Here is a 21,602-nt window from a genome sequence, read left to right as displayed (position 1 = left end):
ATAGAAAGGCAAACATTATAATACTTTCTCGTTTGCCGTCAGCATTCAGCAAATACGCATTTATATCATTTAAACAAATCTTTGAATGACTAATGAACATTTAATTTCCCAAACCTTGCAGACTTAGTCAAATCTTTAAAATCTTTAACTCATGATTTCAAATTATGCTGCACTTTATGCATTTGCCCACTGCCATATTCATGTCATTTTCACTGTGTGCTGTATGTAAAATGAGTGTTATATATATATATATATATATATATACACACACACATATGATTCCCAATGCACACAAACTTCCTAGAATACTGAGTGCCCTGTTGGTTAGTGTTTACTTTCTTTTCAATTCGATTTTTATTAAATATTTATTTTTGTAAAATGCTTGTGAAAAGAATGTTTATTTTACACAATTATTTTAAATCTATTTTCAAATGATTTAAAATTTCTTAAATATTAATTAAAATACATAAAATTATATCGGCTTTATATCGGCCACCCTGCTTTCCAAGATATTGGCATCGGCATCGGCTGTCAATAAACCCATATCGGTCGACCACTAATCACAGAAATAAATTACATTTTAAAATGTATTAAATTAACAGATATTTTAAATAACATTTCTCAATATAATTGTTTTTTTTCTGAACTTTCCTTTTCTGTTTTGAACAAATAAATGCAGCCTTCGTGAGCATAAGAGAATTCTTTCCAAAAAATATATTTTTAAATGTTTATATATAAAACTTTAACCCTACTTCACAAATCTTTCTGGGTCAAACCATTCCCAACTATTTTTCCTCACTCATATGGTCACATCAGAATAAAATCCATTTTATTTCAAAGGCAAAGAAGCCTATTCATTTTTTTTGTAATAATGTAGATTATATTTTTTTATATTTCTTCGCATTAATGAACTGAGGAAAATAAGACCAGACACTTATTAATAAATTAAGTGCCAATTTTTTATTTCACGTTGACTTTAACAAGAACAGACTGGGTGAACCAAGCTCTGAGATAACCAGTAAGCTGCACAAACCAACTGTCTTTCTTTCTTTTTTTCATCCTTTTCTTTATAAAAGCAAATACTCTTGAGCATTCTGCAATATCTTCTTTTGTGCTCTGCCGAAGAAAGAAAAACAAAGGTTTGGAGGGACATGAAGGTACTGGAGGTAAATAATGGCAAAATCAGAATTTTTAGGTGATCTATTCTTTTAACATATCCATATGCCACATCTAATGAATGTTTTAAGCCCCATGTCTACTCTATATCTCTATTCTTGGACAATAACGCTGGTGGAACAGCTTTTAACAGAAGGGTTTTAATGGATTTACCCATAAAGTGAGGTGACGTGACATGTGGCCAAGTATGGTTACCCATACTAGGAATTAGTGCTCTGCATTTAACCCATCCTAAGTGCACACACACAGCAGTGAACACACACACACACACACACACACCGTGAACACACACCCGGAGCAGTGGGCAGCCATTTATGCTGCGGCGCCCGGGGAGCAGTTGGGGGTTTGCTGCCTTGCTCAATGGCACCTCAGTCGTGGTATTGAAGGTGGAAGAGAGCACTGTACATTCACTCCCCCCACCTACAATCCCTGCCGGACCGGAGACTCGAACTCGCAACCTTTTGTGTTACGAGTCCGACTCTCTAACCATTAGGCCACGACTTCCCCCCACGACTTCATAAATGCCTCATTCTAGACACAAGAATCAATGAGTGCTTTTCAAGCCCATCTGCAACATGAGTATCCGGCCCTCGGGTACAACCTCTCAAGGTTCCCACTCATTCACATTCACACAAATACACACACACTCCCACCTCAGTAGAGGTGCATTATAATGCTGCACGTCTCTCAGGTAGAACAGAGGCCAATGGGTGACAGGAATATCATTCAGTGATTCATTCCACCTCATTCTCTGGTGGAGGGAGCTCACATAAACAACTGATGATAGGGGTGAAAACATCTGAAATGGCTAAGAAAAGCAAAACAGAAAATTCTACAGATGGGTAGATGCTCGCAAAAGTATCACATATGTTGTACCTTTTAAACAAACAAACAAAAAATATATGTAAACACCATTGGTATATGTATTCATTAAGTACCATGGTACATATCAAAATTCCTATATATCACTACTCTACCATTATTTCTAAGAATCATTTTAATAAAGATTTAAGACTGACAGTGAAAAAGGTTTGGACATAAGAAATAATTTTCTAAATTTGTTACAGTGTTATCACTGTATGTGCCATGCAAGTTCAATTCCAGATCTTATGACTTGCTGATTCTCTCCATGTTTCCTGCTGCACCAATATTAAAATTATGGCCAATGCGATAAGCTGATAATTGCTTTCATGTTATGGTTGACTGTGGATAACTGATACTAAAATTTTACTATTTTGTTTAAATTTAAACTAAAATCAGTCATTTCAAATGCTACATGTGAATTTTAGGCTTCACAACACTGCAATGTACCGCATGAAAAATTGATATTTATTCTGAGACTCACTAGGGTTGTGCCGATAGACGATAGTATCGTGTATCGACGATAGACAGAGATATCGCCTGTGGCTGATGCCTTTAACGATAGCAAGACGATTATTATTATTATCAGGCTAGTAATACTATCTAATTAATATTAGGGCTTATTTGTTGCATTATATTTCCTTTTTCCGCGTTTTTACAGTATTGTGTGTTCCAACCAATCACACACGATTATGCTGAGCTTATGAATGCAATGGCCAATCAGAGGCGTTCAGATGAGTCATCACTGAAACAGCGGGGTTTCGTTGTTCAGCGCGCGCTGACTGAAATCTGACGCGCAAATTCTCTCATTATAAACAACAAAGTGAAGATGTACGTGCGAAGTATAAGAGACTTATTCATCATACAGTGTATATTCACTGATTTTAACGGGAGTGTTTTTAAAGTGCATAAACTCACGCTAGACTGAGTTTGTGATGATGTTTTTTGGTAACGTAATGTTCTTTGCTCGTTTTCTGTAGCTGCTTTTTGAATAACTGAGGAAATATAAGCATTATAATTAGAAACTTACAATGTTTCTATTAATTTGTTATCATGTTAAATACAAATTCAGTCATATTAAAAACATTAGGCTGCTTTTAGCCTTACGCTGGAGTTGGTTCACATTCTCGCAATGAAAGTAAATAATTACATAAATTAGCAGGATAATATCATGTATCGGCGATCTCACAGGCTGACGATAGGACGATATGAAAACTGAGCATATCACCCAACACGAAGACTCACTGAAAATGACAACACTGAACAGTGTTTTTAAAGATTAGATGATGGCAAAGGTCATCTAAGTATATAAAATGAGCATGCACAATTAAAGCACAAAAATCAGCCAATATTGTTAAAATTAAAAAAAGCAAAATCTAATATCAGCCTACAACCAATATGGTACATTGTGCATCCCATTTACAAAGTGGCAAAACTGCAAAAATTAAATGTAAACATTAAGAGTTTACAATATTGAATAGACAGTTCACTCAAAAATGAAAACTTTGAAACTCAACCTCATGTCACTCCAAACCTCTATGCATTTCTTTATTATGTGGAATAAAAAAAAAAGAAGTTAAGGAAAAAGCCTTTTTGTTCAATCAACGAGTCTAAAGCAACATTGTTGAACAAAGACTGTTATTGCTCATTGTATGGACAAAAACAGTTGAAAGATTCTTCAAAATATCTTCTTTGGTGCTCTGCAGAAGAAGAAAGAGTCATGAGGGCGAGTAATTGATGACAGAATTGTGAACTATCCTTTCAGCTTTAAGCATTTAATTTTGAAGCAGACAAGAGTGGAAATGTTGTTAAAAGCACCAAAGTAAACAACACAGGAGATTTATGTTATTCCAGCACAAGGATCGATTTTTGTAACAATGTAGAAAATCTATAAGGATTTCATACAGCAGAGTAAGAAAACAAGTAACACTTTTCCATTTGGCTTGAGAAAGGCCAGCCAAGCCTGTGCCATTGCTCATTGTCACCTCGGCAAACCCATTTCCCGCAGCCCTGAAGGAAACTGCGGCATGACATTTTTTACACAACATATGTCACATCACACATGGACACACGTACACGCCGCCCTGACCTAGAGCAACAACTGCAGGTTTTCCGTGAAGTGCCTTTCCGTGCTCTCCATCGCCGCCTCTCCACCCATCTTTGTCCCTGTGCTTGTCTGTAGCTTTACCGATTAGGATTCAGTGCTCAAACCGTTCTTCCAAGCGGTGGCAGAAACGGGATTCTCCGGCTTTACACTGCAGCTTACAGATGGCTAGAGAGGGAAAAGACACCTTTATCCTTCGTTATCGGCGGGAAAGCTCCTAGAGTGTAAAATTGAATTTTGATGAGATCATATGCCGTGCCAGAGCCGAGGGGGGACATTAGGGAAGAGTTTGGGAAGTGGATGAGGGCTTAAAGGAGAATACTGAAGCAGGTACCGTATATCTGCAGCGGAGCAGCCCCCTGCATGAGAGACTGAAGATAACAGCCTTAAAAACATCTTCCAGACACTCTGGGAAGGCAGTTTATTCGTGTGCTGATGTGGAGGGAACTGTTAGTCGAGATCAGCAGGCAACTCTTGCCTCAGGCATGTTTGGCCGGATGTGCCGTGATGAATGACAGAACGTATGGCTATTTGTCTCGGTGCACAAAATCTCATTTACCATTAACATTGTGTTTACCGGAGCCAGGATGCCAGTCACAAAGGTCATACAATAAATTAAAATTGGGAATCTCATAAGCAGGTTATGGGTCTAATAATCTATTTGGAGTGTGAAAATACAATTTGGATTTAAGATGTGGTCTCATACTGACTTCTTAAAGTACTAGTTTCTTTAGTCATTCACACTGGACAAATAAGCATTTTTATACTACGTAGCCACACGACTATCAGTAATGCTCTTCATACTAAAATATTATGAAAATTATTCCAATGATTCACTTTCTAAACCTTTGACAGATCTGGGGAAACTTTATTCGTGAAAAACCTAACTGAATTTATTCCTAAATGAAATTCTCAAGGGATGTTTAGCAAAAATAAAGTTTTTTTGCAACTGGAAATTATATACATTTTTTCCAAAGCTTGACAAGAATGTAATATGACCCACAAGTGAATAGACTGTTGAAGCACAAATCACAATGAGTTACAATTAGGGTTGCAAAATTCCGGGAATGTTCAATGCTGGAAACTTTCCATGGGAATTAATGGGAATATATGGGAATTAATGGGAATAAACTGGAAATTTGCAAAATTGCAGGAACTGGGGACTTAAATGTAGTTGAGAAAAAATCTTGCAGCATAATCTTGGTTAAAACAACCTGATTTAATGCAATTTCAGTTTAATTTCTACCCTATAACTGCTCAATCACATGCACACACTGCTTACTGCAGGGCTATTGAGGCCACACCCCCTACATGCACTGTGCTTTCCTACATAACATGAACCAGAGACGGCGCTACACCGGGGCTAGGGGGGGCTATAGCCCTGTCAGAATTTTGAATAGCCCCGGTTTACTCTGACGTCATCAATATCATTAATTTTCTCAGCACCCCCACATATTGGTCTAGCCCCCCCTTAGCACCCGTAGAGAAAAAATTCTGGCGCCGTGCCTGACATGAACAGATCATTTTTTAAATCCTGCACACAAAATATCAAAATTTCCATCTTGGTAAGTATTCATGTACAATATTAAAACAAAAATTGTTTAAAACTAGGGCTGCACGATACATCGCATGCAATATTTAATGTGCATCTTGTCAGTAAAGCCAGTTCTGTAATCAGCGGTAAATCTCCATCACGTGCGTGCGTTCACATTGAGCAGCATTTACTACACAGAGCCGTTGTTCACAGACAAGCTGCGCAAAATATGATCGTGGTTTTGCGCAGCTTGTCTGTAAACAACGGCTCTGTGTAGTAAATGTGTATTTATTGTGCAGCCCTATTTAAAACTTCCTTCTGCTGTGTGTAATAGTATACTGTGCAACTAAATTAGGCTATACCATTGTAAAAACAAATACACTGACTGAACAAACCATAGACTGGAACAAACATTTAGGTGAGATAATAATAAAACGTCTAAGATAAAGAGATAAAAATTGAAGTCTAAAAATGACCCTCCCCCACACACAATCCCCTCTAGTCACCTAAGCGATTTAGGTGAGATAATAATAAAACAGAACTCTAAAAATGACCCTCCCCCCACACAATCCCCTCTAGTCTCCTAAGAGGGGGGTTCCCCTCCATTTTCTCTGAAGCCACACTTGCTGCATTTGAGCCCAAAGACTACATCTAAGTTTTGATATTCTAAATATATTTGATCTATGGGATTCAAGTTTTACTAGTAAATATCAGGGGTGTGGACTCGAGTCATATGACTCGAGAATTGACTCGGACTCGAGTCCCAAATTTGATGACTTGCGACTCGACTCGATATAATTAAAGACGACTTGACTTTGACAGCAAGGACTCGAAACTTGACTTGGACTTGAGCCCTGTGACTCGGAAAGACTTTATGATCAGATCAAAGTCGTTATAGACGCGTCCCTGCAGCATGCTTGCACTTGACTGGCAATAAGCCAAAGACTGCCTTTAGGGAGCGCTGGATAGGCTAGTATACATTAGGGCTGCCAGAATGGCTGAAAAACTAAATTCGAATTTTGTACTTGAATATGATCAAAATTCGAATTATATTCCGATTTAAAATGCATAATTTCAGTTAGGGTGAAGAAAAGCTTTTGGCTTCTCTCCTGAGGCACAAGAGGGCGCATCATTCAAAGCATAAGATAACATGACTATCTGCGGAAAAAAAAGTGCATAATGTTTAAAATAATGTTTATAAACCAATTATAATTAAGTTGCTTAAACAACTATAAACAAAACAGCATCATGTATGTATGCATAGTTTAATACAAATGGCGGAAAGCCAATCACACGGAGTACATTTTTCATTTAAAAACATGAGATGCAGTGGGATGGGGAAAACCCCACCATAAAGTCTCAATATACGTTTTTTTGTTTATAATATTTTATATAAGTTAAACTTGCATTAATTTTACATGGCTTTCTAAACATGCGGCTCCTTTGTGCGAGACGCGAGTGCAACAGTAATAGATGTCCGTCTAGAAAATGCGTGAAATATGCGTTCTGTGTGAACGGCTTGGTTTCGGGTTTTGATGTAAACAAGATCTTCTCCGCAGTGATGTTCTCTTTTTCCTCTATATTTTTAAATGAACAACGCAGCAGCGCCGCATCTAGTGGCTTCAACTGGATAGGCTAAAAAAAACATTATAATGCAAGGACACTTACATCGTCATCGCATCTCGTGCGCCGCTGATAAGCCTCCTTAACGCACACCTAAAAGTTGAATCAATTTATATTTTAAATTCGACGAATATTCGAAAAAATAAAATAAAATTACATGATTCGTCTAACAAGATCTTCTCCGCAGTGATGTTCTCTTTTTCCTCTATATTTTTAAATGAACAACGCAGCAGCGCCGCATCTAGTGGCTTCAACTGGATAGGCTAACAAAAACATTATAATGCAAGGACACTTACATCGTCATCGCATCTCGTGCACCGCTGATAAGCCTCCTTAACGCACACCTAAAAGTTGAATCAATTTTTATTTTAAATTCGACGAATATTCGAAAAAATAAAATAAAATTACATGATTCGTCTAGCGATCTCCGCTCGTGAAAAGCGCTGCCCTGTCCGTTTGATCGCCGCCCAGCAGACACACGGAGCGGGCATGAGAACGAGAGGCGTGGCCGCGATCACTGGTGCTCGCCTCATCATCACTGTGACAGCTTCTGTTAAATATTCCTCACTTCTTTTGTTTGTTCGACACCGAGGTGCACCAATAGTGACGTATACGCATCCCGCTCGATGTGCTTACATTTTTATTTTTTTATTTGTAATAAACATCTGAGACCTGTTTTTGCCAGATCTCCACTGTTTTTGTTCGATCAGTTACATATTTTATTTGCATGTGCATTTTATTGTATTTAAACCTCCATTAAGTTTAAAGTTAATCCATAATCAAGATTTAAATCAGAGTTTAAAGTTATGGTGCAACAGGATTAAAGTTCATTTTAAATATAACTTAAATCCGATCAAAATGATGGGTTAAAATGTAAACCTGCTTATTTTTTTAAAGGTTTAAAGTTTGGTGCAACAGAATTATTAGATAAACCTTGATTTAATCTAGATTTAAAATGAATCATTGTAAACCATTTAGCTATAATTTGAGAAGAAAAAATGCACATTAGGCCTAATGTCTGAAGTGGGCAAGCAGCAATAGGCCTAATGATCATTTAAAATATAATTTGAAAAAGTGTTTCTTTCACAAAATTTGTTTTGTATATATATAACTATAAAATAGGCTACTCAATTGTTCTCCCTCTTCACCAGGCTCTCATGTCACTTCCATTTCTTTCTGGATAAATGAATGAATTCACGTGTTGTAAATCAGTCTGTAGGCCAATAGCGCACACAGCCCCTAAATTTAGCGATCAACTATGCATATTATAAACTTAACATTTAACGTACATTTTTTTCTATTAAATGATTTTGTCTGTGTTGCTCTTAGTTATAAAGGATGGTAGCACAGCATTTTTGAATGATTGTCTTCATGAGTTTGTCTGCATCCATATTGCATGTTTCCTCTCACTTGCAAAGTATGCTTGCAGTTATTTCTTCTAGTTCTTTCAAAGCAGTTCTTTATGCGTTTCCGCTCACATATTTTTAAAGTTTCATTGAGGTTCCAAATAATGTCTCATTGGCTTAGATATAACACCTAGAAGCATATAGCTATTCTTATGTACACATGCAAAGTATGTTGCAGCTGTTATTTCTATGAAATGATGTTGTCTTTGCTATTCTGTTACTAACAAAATAGTTTTTTTCACTGCTTATCCTATTTTGGCACAATCACTAAATTGAACTGGAGTAGTTTTACTAAGGGCACCCATCTCACATGAAATTGAAACAAATGTCAAACATATTCTACCTGCCTTCCTGATATAAATTACTATGAATTTGATATGGTAATTAATATTGAGACACTAATTTGGGCAAAGAGCACTAATGACTTGTTTAAGACTTGAAGCTAAAAGTTGAGGACTTGCAACTCGGCTTGGACTTGCCTGTCTTGACTCGGGACTTGACTCGAGACTTAAATGCAAAGACTTGAGACTTACTTGTGACTTGCAAAACAATGACTTGGTCCCACCTCTGGTAAATACAAAAAGTGTTTATACAGTACCTAGCTAGCCAGTAAATCAAGATATGAAAAATCTAAGCGAGTTAGCACTATTGCATTGACAATTTATGAGGTATAAACTAGCTCAAGCTGGTTTTTTTTCTGCTGTAAAGTTGGGCATTTTAACATGGGGAGTCTATGGGATTGACTCCCTTTTGCAGTGGCCAGTTGATGAATTACAGGTTAAGTCACTTCCTTGTTGGCTTCACAAGAGAGAGCAGGAGGTTGCCGCTTGGCTGTGATGCTCTTTTTGCTAGCCAGCTTTCTGTTATCATACAGAAGTACAGTACTGGTCAAAAGTTTGGAAACATTACTATTTTAATGTTTTAAACATTGCATATCTTTTGCTCATCAAGCCTTCATTTATTTGATCAAAAATACAGAACAAAATGGTAATATTGCGCAGTATTACAATTTAAAATAATGGTTTTCTGTTTTAATATACTTTAAAATATAATGTTTTTCTGTGATGCAAAGCTGAATTTTGAACATCATTACTCCAGTCTTCAGTGTCATATGATTCTTCAGAAATCATTCTAATATGCTTATTTATAATACATTTTGGAAACAGTTGTGCGGTTTAATATATTTTTTTATTACCTGTGATTCTTTTTTCAGGATTCTTTGATGAATAAAGGAGTTAAAAAAAAAAGAACAGCATTTATTTAAAATAGAAATCCTTTTTTAACAATACTCTACCATTCAAAAGTTTAGGGTCAGTATCATTTCTCTTTTTTTTTTAAATAAATTAATACTTTTATTCAACAAGGATGTGTTAAATTAATTTTAAAAAAGTAATAGTAAAGACTTATATTGTTAGAAAAGATTTCTATTTTGAATAAACACTGTTCACAAGTTTTCATTCATCAATAAATCCTGAAAAAAGCATCACAGATTCCCCCCAAAAATGTAATTTTAAAAATTTGTATTCGTTTGCATGCATGTGAGCCTATGATAAAAAAAAGAACATTTATATTTGTATATGATAGTTTTATAAATTTCCCCAAATTTTCAATTAATTCCCATCAATTCCTGGTAAGTTTCAAACCTAGAATATTTCCAAAATTCCCCAGACGAAGTTCCCATGGAAAGTTTCCAGAAATTTACTGGAAATTTTCCGCCCCTTCGCAACCCTAGTTACAATACAGACTTACTGGATAAAAGCAAATCGAAATTTGTCCAAGTATCTCCTTACATTCACTACCATTCAAATGTTTACGGTTAGTATGATTTTATTGTAATTTATACATTTATTCAGCATTAAATTGATCATCAGTGAGTAAAGACATTTACAATGTTACAAAATATTTATATTTCAAATAAATGCTGTTAGTTTTATCTTACCATTCATCGAATAATGCTGAAAAATTATGGTTTCCACAAAAATATTCAAAATCTAAATATTATCATAATTTTAATATTGATAAGAAACTTAAATATTAAATCAGCATATTAGATTGTTTTCTAAAGGAACATTGAAGACTAGACACTGAAGACTGGAGTAATGGATACTGAAAATTCTGATTTGCCATCACAGGAACAACTTACTTTTTAAAATATATAAATTAAAAAACAGCATATATATTTCTAAAATATAGAAAAAAAAGTATAAAAATATAATTTTTTTTTTGTAAATTGTAATACTTCACAATACTATTGTTTTACTGTATTTTTGATCAAATAAATGCAGCCTTGGGGAGTTCTTTAAAAAATAAAAATGTTACACAAAATCTTACGAACACCAAACTTTGTTCACATACCCCAGGTTGGAAATCACAGACTAACAGAATAGTTGTATTCTTGTTTGCACGCAGAGCTTTATTAAGATTCTAATAAAATGATGTTTTCTTCAGAATATGTACTTAAATATGAATGGTGTTTACCAACTCTCAGAAATTATGCTAAGTTGTTGCCAGGACATTGCAATGTGATTGTTAAGGTTTTCTAAATGCGGTTCCTTGTTTTAGCAAATACCACTAATAGTAATGATCTGTATAAAACACTACAAGACAGCATTAGTTCTGGTACAGCATGTAATGCCACCAGTCCATACACACTATATCTCATAAATTCTACATCGATTCTCTACAGAAAGTGGACACGGTTTATTCAAAGTCTACAGTTCATGCCATCTTAAAGGTATTGTAATGTGCTGATCATGGACATGCAGATGGTATATGACAATTTGATTAATCCTGTAAGAACATGCATGGCTTGTCAAGTCCATTATGTGACTCCAGTATGCATTATGTCCAAACGATGGCTCAAATCAGTGGCTTATAGCAGCACAGTGAGACTCTTGTAGGTTGCATCCAAGATCTAGGCACTAGTGTAGTTTAATTAAAAGACGTAGACGAGACCTACAGATACAAGACTGCTCATGCTCAGCTTCAACCTTCCAACTGGGCCTGACCACCTGTCCCCTCCCACCCGTCCCTCCGTGAGGAAGAAGAGGGGACTGACAGATGGTGCTTCGGGGCCTCAGAGTCAGAAGCTGGTTTTTCCACTCTCCACCCTCCATCACATTCAACGGCGCCACCTGCCCTGACCGACAAAACACTTTCCCTGCATTGACATTGCTCATGGAGAATCCAACAGACCAGAATGAAAGGTCTATACCGCACTTCAAAATTCAAGACAAATTCCCCTGCATGAGGTTTTTGTCTTATTTATCAAATGATAGAGTTAAGCAATATCACACAAGCAAGAGTGTGGTTTTTTTCCAAATTGATTGCTATGGCAAATATTATGCTGATTTTATAAAACAGTTCAGTAAACAAGTTGTTAATATTGTGAGTTAGATTTTAGACAATACTGTTAATAGTTTTTGCTCAATTTTGCCAACAAAAAATAAATAAACTTACAGTCTCTTATTATTCTAATTGAATTTATTGGTTAAATGTAAGAATTTGACTTCAAAGATTGTGAATATATTAATAAGTAGAGGTCGACCGATGTATCGGTTTTGCCGATTAATCGGCACCAATAGTTGATTGCTGGAACTATCGGTTATTGACAAAAATCCATGCCGATAGTTTTCCGGGTTGCGTCCATTGCTGGAGCGGCTGAGAAGGGTCTGCTGTCATTACACAGTGCGAGAGTGGCCTCTAGTGGTTGAAATCATTGACAACACATGCTATTTGTTTAGACACGTGATGCTGCACGCTGAACAGAGAGGGAAACTTCAGACGCGGATTTGAATGCAGCCGACAGAAAATCCTGCCGTGCCACAGAGCGCCATTCACATAGTTTTCCTTTAAATTACATTATATTGGTCCCGAATCATTGTTAATGTACATAATGAATTGTGTATTGTGCATTTTCAGCAAAACGTTTGTCTTTCTGTGGCTCTAATAAAGTCTGTGTGCTTCATTTATAGAGCTATAATATAGGTTGTGCTTTCTCTTTCCGTTTGCTCCGTTTTTTAAACACCGAACTTCAAACTCATCTATGCCAAATTGTTCATTCTTGAAATAAACTTGTGTCTGTTTGGTGATTAAATAAACGGTTTTAGACCGCTGCTCGAGTTGAATGCGACGCGTCCGGAGGGTGTGTGGTTTTCCTAGACTCAGCGCTGCACTTTTATTTTGATTAGATAATCAAGTGTTCAAGAATAGAAGCAGTTAAAGTGTGAGAGTATACATACAATATCCATATGTATATAATTTTAATGCTATAGCCTTTGCGTATATATTTAAAGATGTGCGACAGTTGAAATTATATGGTAACACTTTAAAATAAGAATCCATTTGTAGCATTAAGATTAGTGAAAGCTATGCAAGTAATGTTCCTTGTTAGAGTGCGCTAATTTCAACATTTACTATTATTTATTTTTTTTACTACTACTACTAGTATGGTTCAGTACTGTTTTTGTTAATAAAGCACTATTTTAGTTTTTGTTCAGTATCAATTTTAAAACTATCGGTTAATTAATCGGTATTGGCCAGTGTGGTCCAACCTATCGGTATCGGCAAAATCCACTATCGGTCGACCTCTATTAATAAGGTTTAAAAAAAACTGTCCTCATAAAATGTAAAAAATGCCCCTGCAAATCAATTTAGGAGGGAAAATATCACTTGGAAAAGTTCATTTCTGTCACAGCTGTAAACAAACCTCCACACAGGATATGATGAATATGGAAAACTTTGAGAGTCATTCGCTTTATCTGCAAAATCCAAGAAAATATATAGTGTTATTGTTATTGCTCTCATATGTTTTCATGGGGTGAACCACTTAAACTGTAAAGCCAAAAATGTGGATTATATTTCCCCCAAATCCATGCAAAACAATAACCTACTAATTTCTAAAAGTTACAAATTATTCCTAGTTTAAACAACCACAGTTTGACCAATTCCCCAATTCAGTTTTACCAATTCATAATTTCACCAATTGGTAAACCTGTGAAATTATGAATTCAGTTTACCAATTCATAAATTCACGAGATTGCGGTTTTGCTCTTACTATATTGAAATAAACTTGACTACTCTTAGTGGATGAAGCTGCTGAAAATAGACCAACTATTCATCAGTTAAGAAGTTGGACCAAACCCTTACATATGCAGTTAATAAATGAAAACCCTTTAACAAATTAATGTTACACAGTAAGTGCATTTAATGTTACAGGCTCATTAATCAGCAACAAATTGGTGTTTTTGATCAATTTGTAATGATATATTCCAGTCTACTTTTTAAAATCAGCCAATCAAATGGCAAACCACTTAAAATACTTTTTTTTTAAGGATCCTAAAGTAAACTATATATTATACTGTACTTTTTGCAATCAATACTGTACAAAAATACTGCAAACAGCAACCTGCTGAAATAATTTTATTTAGGCACCAATAATCAAAAGAAATTCCCACAAAATTCTGATGTGGGCTACAAAAAAAAATTCACTACAATGCCATACAAAGCATTGCACTACTATCCAATGCTCTGATCATAATACAGTGGCCTGTACTGTCGTCATCATTCAGAAACCTTATGTCTCCTCTCAAATCTCCGCCGGCAAAGAGTAAGACCTTCCTCTACGGATGAGCAATTCCTCGCAGGAGTTATTGAGATGAATCGTCAAAGAGGTGTAAAAAGAGAGAGCCAAGCACACAGTTCTTCTCATCCCTAGTGGAGAAACTCTGGCGGGGGGGGAAGGGGAGGAAAACCTGATTACGGTGATAATGGCTGGCTGTAAATAAAGAGGCTGTGACAGTCATTTTTCAATGAGCTTTCCTGCCTCACTGATATTATGTTCAGTTAGACTCAGATATTTCTAGAATGGGCCAGTGGCAAACGATCAATCAAGGCTGTCAGCGGTCTCTCTTTGCATCTCTGGGAAGGAAGCCAACATTACTAAATAAAGGTGCACAGACATATACTGTTCAAAATGGCAATTAGTGTCTTTGATGCAGTTTTACACTCCAGTTAAAACTGTAACAGCAAGAACATTACTGCCAATATACACTTAAATAATTACAGAACAGTGAGGAAGGAGATATCGCTTGTTTGGCATATACTTGCAATACAATACAACACCATGCAAAACCAACATGTATTCCAGGAGAAAACAAAAAGGTGATTGAGTATTTCTACTGAATCAGTACTTCATGAAAAAACTTAGAAGGCTCTTTCCATAAGTGTATTTCTCTCTCATCATCTCTCAACATTTTTGCAAATATAGCCAATGACAGAGTTTTTCAAAGACCCATGAGAAGATGCTGAAAATGAGAACAAAATGCATTGGTTTTACTTTTGCCAAAGTTAACATGTTAATTAAAAATTTAATTATTTTTTAATTAATATAAATTCTAAAATGAATACATTATTTGAATATTATTAAAATAATATTATCAACTGAATACATTTAATACATTTTAACAGGTCAGGTATCTATTTATTACATTTTTTTTGCATTTTAAGGACAAATTGGAAACCATAAGATGAATCATGCCACTTTTATACTATTTACAGACAAATGTATTCTAACTAAGCCAGTATTCTCTGTAAAGCGGTTTTTCCTGATTTTTTATATTTTGCTTTCACTTTTGTGAATTAACTATTTATTTTAAAAAAAGCTAATTTTAAATAAAATACTGAATTTAGGAAACAACATGTTTTTGTAATAGGATAGGACATGTAATATTATATATTAATATTGAATAATTTTTTTTATAGTAGTATTTAATCAAACTAACAATATTCATATTTAATAAAATAGTTCACAGCATAAATGGGCCTGTATAAATAAAAATAGTAATACGTGGTCATTATATCAGTGGATGAGGGATCATATTTGGGGTTATATATGGCATCAAAAATTTGAAAGCATCCCATCATTCTCTCTTTACGGTCAAAATGATCCCAAAGAGTATCAATATCAAAGGCAGCAGCCTTAATAAGTCAAAACACACATGCACTTTAACACTTCAACACTTCACACCATATAACATAAAATGAAGAAGATCAAAACAAACAGTCTCTCAGCTCAAGCACAAACACACACAGGCTTCTCATCCTAATGAGAGCAATCTGATGTCCAAGATGTCACAGCCAAACAGTTTGATTTACAATTAGCGTCACTCTCCCATTCCCAATAGCACAGGAAATCTCTCCAGACATGTTTCAGAAGAAACCGTTTCTCTTGACAGGGAAACACATCCAACTGCTGATCTGTGTCAAAGCTTTTGCCCTGATCTAGAAGTCCCATTGCATAGAGATTGCAATTAAAAATGCATTCATCATTTTTTCATACTGAAGGAAATATAATATAGCACTTGTAGGCTCTGTCTGTTTCCACTGTGTGTGGCCTCAATAAACACAGTCTAATGTACACTACTGACAGTAGCCATGCCAACTAAGAGGAGCTAAAATTTCAAAAGCAGACCAATTCAACATATCAAATCTGCGCTTTTTATGCAAACATTAACAAAAGACCACAGTTTTTCATGTTGGCTTTTGAAAGGGTCAGGTTATGAATCAACAGGGCAGAAATGGTGAAAAGAATAAAACATTCTTCTGAGAACTGGCTGTTTGTGTTAGTAACTAAGCATCCCTTAAGAAAAGAGCTCAGGTTCTTCAGCGGTCAGCAAGTCGGTAGGTTTCAGTGGTTGATAAAACAAGCAAAAGATGAACCTGAGATTTAAAAAAACAAAACAAAACTGTAATTTCACTGAGATCGTTTCTTTTGCGTTCTAAATTAAGAAATCTAAGTAAGAGGAAAAATAAAAAGCAGGCAAGAATAAATTCATTAAAGCATGATCTGTTATTTAGCTAGGCTAATGTAAAACGCAAGGGCAAAGGCATGGGGGTCTTAAAAATGCATATTCTTTTGCATAAGTAAATGTATGTTTTAAAGTTTTCAAATGGCATTTCAGTAGCCACAAAAGTAAGATTAAAAGATATTCAAAAGAATGTGGTACATATCACATCAAAAAAAAAAAGTAGACTGTGTCATCATCATAGATTTACATATCACAATTATATCACAAAAACCATGATTGCACTCTAAAATACAGCAAACTTGATTCACACACCGATAACATTAAAGGCAACCTCCGCTCTATCATTTTACCATACATTTTACTCAAAAACAAGCTTCTTACTATAGCCATTTTTAAACATAGAGGTTAAAGGCATAGTTCACCAACAAAATTAATTCTGTCCTCATTTACTCACCCAAAGTTCACAGTAGCCATTGACTTCCATAGTATTTTTTTTCTGTACTATGGATGTCAATGGCTTCTGTCAAATATTTGGTTAACCATATTCTTCAAAATATCTTCTTTTGTGTTCAACAGAAGAAAAAACTCAAACTGGTTTGGAACAACCTGAGGGAGAGTAAATGATGATGACTGAATTTTTATTTCACAACCCCCCCCCCCCAAAATTAATAAATAAAAATCACAGAATGGAATGGAAATGCTACCAAATATAGCTATCCATTAAGAAACCTTCTACTGTGCTTTTACATTGACGGTAGCAGAAAACATATGCAGAACGCACTTTAGTTTCTCCTGAAGCCAAACAAAGTAATGCAACATTCGAAGATGCTATACTCAATAAAAGTCACTATGCTTTTTCAATTATACCTATTTCATTAATGTTTTATTCAGCCTCTTCATTGATTCACCCTTCCTGATGTCAATGAACAGAGAACAGGAGTTCACTGGCTCTTTGTCATTACCAGGCCTTAATCTAAAATTCATAAGCTTCAGACTGAAAAAAAAAAATGTAAGCTTCACATCAATGAGCAATTCCACAATGAAGTGCGTTACCTGCATCTCTCCCAGGAAATGTCATTTGATGAACGTAATCAAAAAATCAGGCCGAATAGTGGGAGAAAATCCAATTAACCAAAGCAGGAGCAGCTCTCTCAGGGAAATCTATATAGCATGAGGTAATTGGGAAACACCTAGCCTCAGATCCAGGGAGACCCCTGTTATTCCACAAACAATGGACCGTAGATGGATAGATCTATTCAAAACCACCGGTTTCAGTTGACAGACTATTGTACAATACAAAATACAGTTACACGTTCAAACTGAACAAATTATTGATTCATATCATCCTTTTGATAACTTGAATATGGAATTAGGTACTTAAATTTTGGCTTTTATGCCAACAATCTTCTTTATGTCACGGTGTGTGTTCGTCTTAGCGAAGGCGCAGTGTCCTAACAAGAGTTCATCACGCTGGAAAATTGGAAAAGAGCAGCTGTGCATTTTGCTATTTTAATTAATTCATGTTCAACTAGAATCCCAGGTGATCAATTTTACATCTCTAATCGACTCAAATCAAAGAGGACGATGGAAAAAAGCCCATCCACCAAGAATTTCAGCAAAATGAGTCTGTATATTTTAACAGTCCTCCAAGACTCTCCTTTAAGTCTGGGCGAGAAACCAAAACGCCCCTGAAGGATCCAGCTGGGCAACCAGGAAGCCCAAGCCTCATCTACTCGCTTCACGCTAGGATTTACACCAAGCAAAACATGTCATACTTGGACAGGCAAGCAAATGGGTATCCGTTTACAATGTAAAATCAGATTCCCAAAGACAGAAGTGAAACATGGGCCTTGAGGAATCTCTAAGCCAATTAGTTCGGCTCTCGAGAGCAGAATGCGCCTGAAACTGGATCGGATGCAAAGAACGCCAAGGTTTGTGATGCCTGCCCTGAAGTTATTCAGCATTACTAGTTGTTCATTTTCTTATAAAACTTGCATGAGTGATAATCTGCATTGAGAGGCTTAGGATTTGCTTTCAAATAAAACTAAACCAAGCAAATCACACTCTTACATTAACACCAAGACTCTGGCATCATTTTTCTCATGCTTCACTGCTATAAAGTCTAAAATTATCTACAAGCTTTGTGGCCAGCACACGCATTTGCAAGCAGTCATAAAGTAGACACACAAATCTCAGCACAAGTCAATTAAGCAGCCATTGCACCTGGTGCTATGCTATTGGGCCATATGCCAAGGGACGTGCGCGGCCTCAGCTGACCATAAATCACTGGATAATGTGCAGCATGGCCAAGGTGAAAGTGTTCCAAGTTTCTACTTTAGCATGAAAATAAAACTAAAAAAAATGTATCATTTGCAAACGGCGATTGAAGAATCAAATCCAGACACAATTGTGTTTGGAAGTTGAAATGTTTGAAAGCAAATTAGGTGCGTTTAGGAAAAGATCAAGCACCAAATTTAGGAAACGCTGTAGTTATACATACGATATGATGCTATCTACCACCTCAAATCAAAGCACTAACCTTTTTCTGATCTTCCAGACCATGAATCACCTGCTTCCGCTTTGGGGGCTGAGATGTAGATGCCTCGGCTCCCTTCTCAGACATCTTCCAAAAACACTCCTTGAAGTATCCACTGCACTTCTTCAAATAAAAACCAGCCAACGCTCTCCGACTGGCTCCAGTATTCCCAAATCCAAAGTCCCTATGCAACCGAGCTAATTCCCTTTGCCACAGTAATGTCCATTCATTCGTGCGATTCATTGAGTCTGGGGTAGGACAGACGTGTGATCACACCATGGTGCATCCCTTCAGATGAAGCCCAGCACGGCTGCTCTGTGACAGGCATCGCGAAGGGGGGAAGGGCCCCTGTGACCAGCGACCCCAACTTCATAATTACACATTTCTGCATTCACAAAGTCATTTTCCTGATGATCTGAAAACGTGCATATGACACAGCGGCATGTTCTTGCAGCTTTACATCACAGTCGGGTCTTGTAAAATCCTCAAAAAGCACAGATCCAGAGATGGGACTTTTGCGCCACGATTGGTCGTCTTTACATGAGCGGGTGCATGTGGGTCAGAAGGAAACAAAAAGCAAATTCCATTTTGTTTTAATAAAAAAAAAATGACAAAGTGAGGGCAAAATAACTTGCATTTCAAAAGTAACTTAACATTAAATGCAGCAAAGGGAATATGTCATATGAAAATGCATTCCATTTACAACTTTAATGAGAACGACTGAGATGCTGCTAAACAAACGTAATTGCATTCACTGATATATATATTATAGTTATATAATATATCACAATTCATCATTAAACATCCAATAAACAACAAATAAGCGCTGACCTCAATAAACCTTTCTCCCCAAAGTACAAATTCTGCAGGTGACATATTGTGCAAGTTTGATTTCGATAAAAATAAACACATACGTAAGCGGCACACAAACAAATAACCATCTGAAGATTTGTTTTAAAATACCTAGAAAACATTATTCCGACTTCTGGCATTTTATAGGCATGAATTTGAATAGAAACTCTTCATTTAAGTAATCATAGCTCTGCCGTGCAGCCCCTCCTTCAGAACACTCGCATTGTAGTCGAAATCCTTTGGTTCTTACGTGATTCAATATAAAAATATAACATTGAAAAACAATTCATAACGCAACGCTTATCGATAAGGTGTGATAAAGCATATTTAACTCCGAAGCGCTTACTTAATGACTATAGGCAGAAAACTCACCCAAACAAGAGCGCAGAGAGTCCGCTGAGGGATGCGGAGCGGAGCAGCAGTGAGAGCACGCGGCACCGGCGCTACAGCGGCTTCAATCCATCACATTACGTCATTCCGCGCGCACTGCTCTTTCCTCGCCACTTCATGCCGACGAACGTCTCCATGGAAACGTCCACAGCGAATACGCACAGCGGCACCTCGCGGCAGACAACGGTAGTGTCGCTAGCGATATAATCTGATACATAAACACTGTACTGTGCAGCAGGAATAACATGACTGGGCTAGATTCGTTTAATATTTAATAGTTCGATCTCAAACAGTTCAATGCGAGAAATGTGCAAACATGCAAGTAAATGTTCGAGCTATTACTATTACTCACGTGATGCATCAGAAATCATTCTAATGTGCTGATTTGATGCCCCAAAAAACATGTCTTATTATCAATGTTGAAAACAGTTGTGCTGCTATACATTTTTTATGGAAAACATGCTATACTAGCATTCAAAGGTTTGGGGTAAGTAAGATAAATGATTAAAATAAAATAAAAATAAAAACATTGAGCAAGGATGGACTGAATTGGTTAAAGGTGACAAATAACTTTTTTTTTTTTTTTACATAATTTTTATAATTTCAAATAAATGTTATTTTGAATTTTTTCAAAAGAATCTTGCGGGAAAAGGGGGTACCCACCGTTGTTTATTTATTTGTGCTTTAAACAAATACATACATACATTCTTGAGCATCAAAATCAGCATATTAGAATGATTCGTGTGACACTGGAGACTGGTGAAAATTCAGCGTAAAAATATAATCATATAGAAAACAGACACTTTTAGATTATAATACTATTTCACAATTTTACTGTATTTTTTAACAAATAAATACAGACTTGGTGAGCATAAGAAGATTCTTTCAAACACATTTAGAAAGGAAAAAAAGAAAAAGAAAACTATTTTAAACTTTGTATACACATTGGATGTTTTTAAAGGCTAAAATGAAGAGAGAGAAAAAACGCTCTCAAAACATCTCATTTTAATAGGCTATCATTTACAATATTTTTGTATATAGAATATATCTAATAAACTTTCAATAAAACTGAATCCCTGTCAAAACACATTTTCTCTCACATTTGTCTTCTGAAACAAGAAGGAAGTCGATAAACCGCTGTTTTTACCGTGATGTGTATCTTAGGACCACGCAACAGCCTTTTGGTTTTTACCCCCGTGACCTGCTGTGGTAATATCAGCAGAAATCTGACTCCGCCTCCAGTCTGGGTTCCTCCAGCTGTGATTGGCGGAGAGGCGAGCGGAGGCGGGGCGGAGTGCAGCGCCCCGTGTCC

At 36.2% G+C, this 21,602-nt stretch overlaps 1 long non-coding RNA gene across 2 annotated transcripts; it reads right to left on the bottom strand.

Moving 5' to 3' along the window:
• Positions 1-4,121: 4,121 nt before the first annotated feature.
• LOC107557283 (uncharacterized) lies at positions 4,122-21,587 on the bottom strand. Of its 2 annotated transcripts, none has more exons than XR_001605376.1 (4): positions 21,438-21,587; positions 20,273-20,498; positions 19,052-19,582; positions 4,122-4,309 (listed from the first exon to the last, which is right to left on the bottom strand). It is a non-coding gene; the product is annotated as an uncharacterized lncRNA (long non-coding RNA). The 2 variants fall into 2 exon arrangements; XR_001605377.1 differs by lacking the exon at positions 4,122-4,309 and adding an exon at positions 16,174-16,423.
• Positions 21,588-21,602: the final 15 nt, after the last annotated feature.

Source organism: Sinocyclocheilus grahami, unplaced genomic scaffold (assembly GCF_001515645.1).
Source record: "Sinocyclocheilus grahami isolate Dianchi unplaced genomic scaffold, SAMN03320097.WGS_v1.1 scaffold596.1, whole genome shotgun sequence".
Lineage (NCBI taxonomy): Eukaryota > Metazoa > Chordata > Actinopteri > Cypriniformes > Cyprinidae > Sinocyclocheilus > Sinocyclocheilus grahami.
This window is presented reverse-complemented; position numbering and strand designations above follow the sequence as displayed.